Source organism: Ochotona princeps, unplaced genomic scaffold (genome assembly GCF_030435755.1).
Source record: "Ochotona princeps isolate mOchPri1 unplaced genomic scaffold, mOchPri1.hap1 HAP1_SCAFFOLD_293, whole genome shotgun sequence".
NCBI classification, from domain to species: Eukaryota; Metazoa; Chordata; class Mammalia; order Lagomorpha; family Ochotonidae; genus Ochotona; species Ochotona princeps.
Window position 1 is genome coordinate 105,260 of NW_026700291.1, and position 2,642 is coordinate 107,901.

Sequence of the window (2,642 nt, forward strand, 5' to 3'; positions counted from 1 at the left end):
TAGCCACTTATGTGTTTTGTCTTTGTTTTTCTGGTTACTTATTTAGTGATTTTAATATAAAAACAATTAATGTAGCTGATACACACAATTTTAGCAAAAGAATGATACTTCTTCTGTAGCTTCCGTTTTTCCCCTGTTACATTCTTAAAGATTTGAAAGAACATGTTTTAAATTTCCATTGCACTCAAGACCTTAACTTTTCATTAAGTGATTAAAAGGAAACAAAAATGACTGGAGTTTAATAGGAAAAGGCTATAAATATTATGAAATGAAAAGATACGTTTCAGTAACACAATTTGCAAACTCAGATCATTAAAATCATAGAATATGATGCTTCACCATTTGCTTGACAAAGATATAAATCAAAGAGACAAGATCACGTTTGCACCAATACTGATATACATCATTGTTTCTTCCATTTTTGCTTTTGTTCCTTCTGATTCTTTCAGCTCCTCTGCATAATACACTGTCATATTTGTATATCTGTATTTAGGATATTTTACTTAACATCTTGACCTGTAGTTACATCCATTTTGATGCAAGCCACATAATTTTGTTTTTCACAGCTGAGTAACAGTTCAGTGTACATACAATCTTTTCATTAATCACTCATCTAATGATGGACACCTCAATTCATTCCACATTTGGATATTATGAACATTCCTACTACAAACAAGATGGTTACAGGTGTCTCTTTCATACAATGTGTGCATAGCATTGACAACAAACAAATAGTAGTTGGTCTGCTGAATCATAGGGCAAGCTTACTTCTTATCATCTAAGAAATTTTATACTGTCTCCCACAGTGACTGAGTTGTTATATAATCCCATCAACATTGTATGGGAGTTCCCATTTTTTACATCACCAGCATTTGTTACTCTTTCTACCAAATATTAATAGCCATTCTAACAGGGTTGAGATGATATTTCATTGTGATTTTGCTTTACATTTCCCTGATGGCTACTTTGTTACATTATTCCATGGTAAATATGGAACCTGGGCACCGGGGCTGGCTGGGCGATGATGCTGTGCGGCGCGTCTGCATTGGGGATTCACAGCCAATAGCTGCCATTGTGCTCAGCGGCTGAGGGACGATGGTGGGCCGCAACAGCGTCATAGCTGCTCGAGTCTGCAGGGCCCTCTTCATGGGCTACTGCATTTAATTTGACTGCAAGAGAAGGAGTGACCCCAACTTCAAGAACAGGCTGTGAGAATGAAAAAACACAAGCTTGCCAAGGAGAGAGCTGGGCTTTCCAAGTTACCTGGCCTTAAAGATGCTGAAGCTGTTCAGAAGTTCTTTCTTGAAGAAATTAAGCTTGCGGGCCCGGCGGCGTGGCCTAGCAGCTAAAGTCCCCACCTTCAACGCCCCGGGATCCCATATGGGCGCTGGTTCTAATCCCAGCAGCTCCACTTTCCATCCAGCTCCCTGCTTGTGGCCTGGGAAAGCAGTCAAGAATGGCCCAAAGCTTTGGGTCCCTGCACCGGTGTGGGAAACCTGGAAGAGGTTCCTCGTTCCCAGCATTGGATTGGCGCGCACCTGCCCATTGCGGCTCACTTGTGGAGTGAAACATCGGATAGAAGATCTTCCTCTCTGTCTCTCCTCTTCTCTGTATATCCGGCTTTCCAATAATGATAAATCTTAAAAAAAAAAAAAAAAAAAAGAAATCTTGGTGGAGAATTACTAGCTCAAGGTGAATGTGAAAAGGGTGTAGACCATTTGACCAATGCAATTGCTGTACGTGGGCAGCCACAGCAGTTACTACAAGTGTTGCAGCAAACTCTTTCATTACCAGTGTTCCAGATGCTGCTGAAGAAGCTCCCAACAATTAGTCAGAGAATTGTAAGTGCTCAGAGCTTGGCTGAAGATGATGTGGAATGATGAAAATAACAGAGAAAAGTATGAAATATCTGGGAATAAATCTAACCAAAAATGTAGCAGACTTATTTGAAGAAAACTACAAACTACAAACTACTTAAACTACTTAAAAAATAAATTAAACAAGACCTCAAAAGATGGAGTAACATCCCATGCTCCTGGATAGGTAAAATCAATATCATTAAAATGTCTATACTGCCCAAAGCAATATATACATTCAACGCAATCCCAATCAAATTGCCCAAAACATTCTTCATGGAACTGGAAAAAAATGCGAGTTCTTAACCACCTTCTGTGACCACCTCATTGACATTTCAATTTTAGTTTATACACAACATATAACATACATAACAAAACATGTTATACATAACATCATATCATCTTAAATTAAGGCAAACATGTGGTATTTAACCTTTTGGGATTGGCTCATTTCCCTTAGCATTATGGTTTCCAGTTGGGCCCATTTGGCCACAAAGAACTGCATTTTTTTTTTTTTAATAACTGAGTAGTATTCCATGGAGTAGATGAACCATAGCTTTCTTAGCCAATCCTCTGCTGATGGGCATTTTGGCTGCTTCCATGTTTTTGCAATTACTGATTGTGCTGCTATGAACATAGGAGTGCATGTTGGTTTCTCATAAAACAAGTGTTCTGGATATATTCCTAGGAGTGCTATTGCTGGATCATATGGTATGTTGATTTTGAGTTGTTTGAATGTTCTCCATACTGATTTCCATAGAGGCTGTACCATCCTGCAGCCCCACC

At 39.0% G+C, this 2,642-nt stretch overlaps 1 pseudogene; it reads left to right on the forward strand.

Moving 5' to 3' along the window:
- Positions 1-1,095: 1,095 nt before the first annotated feature.
- On the forward strand, positions 1,096-1,880 carry LOC131479291 (mitochondrial import receptor subunit TOM20 homolog; annotated as a pseudogene).
- The last annotated feature ends 762 nt before the right edge of the window (positions 1,881-2,642 follow it).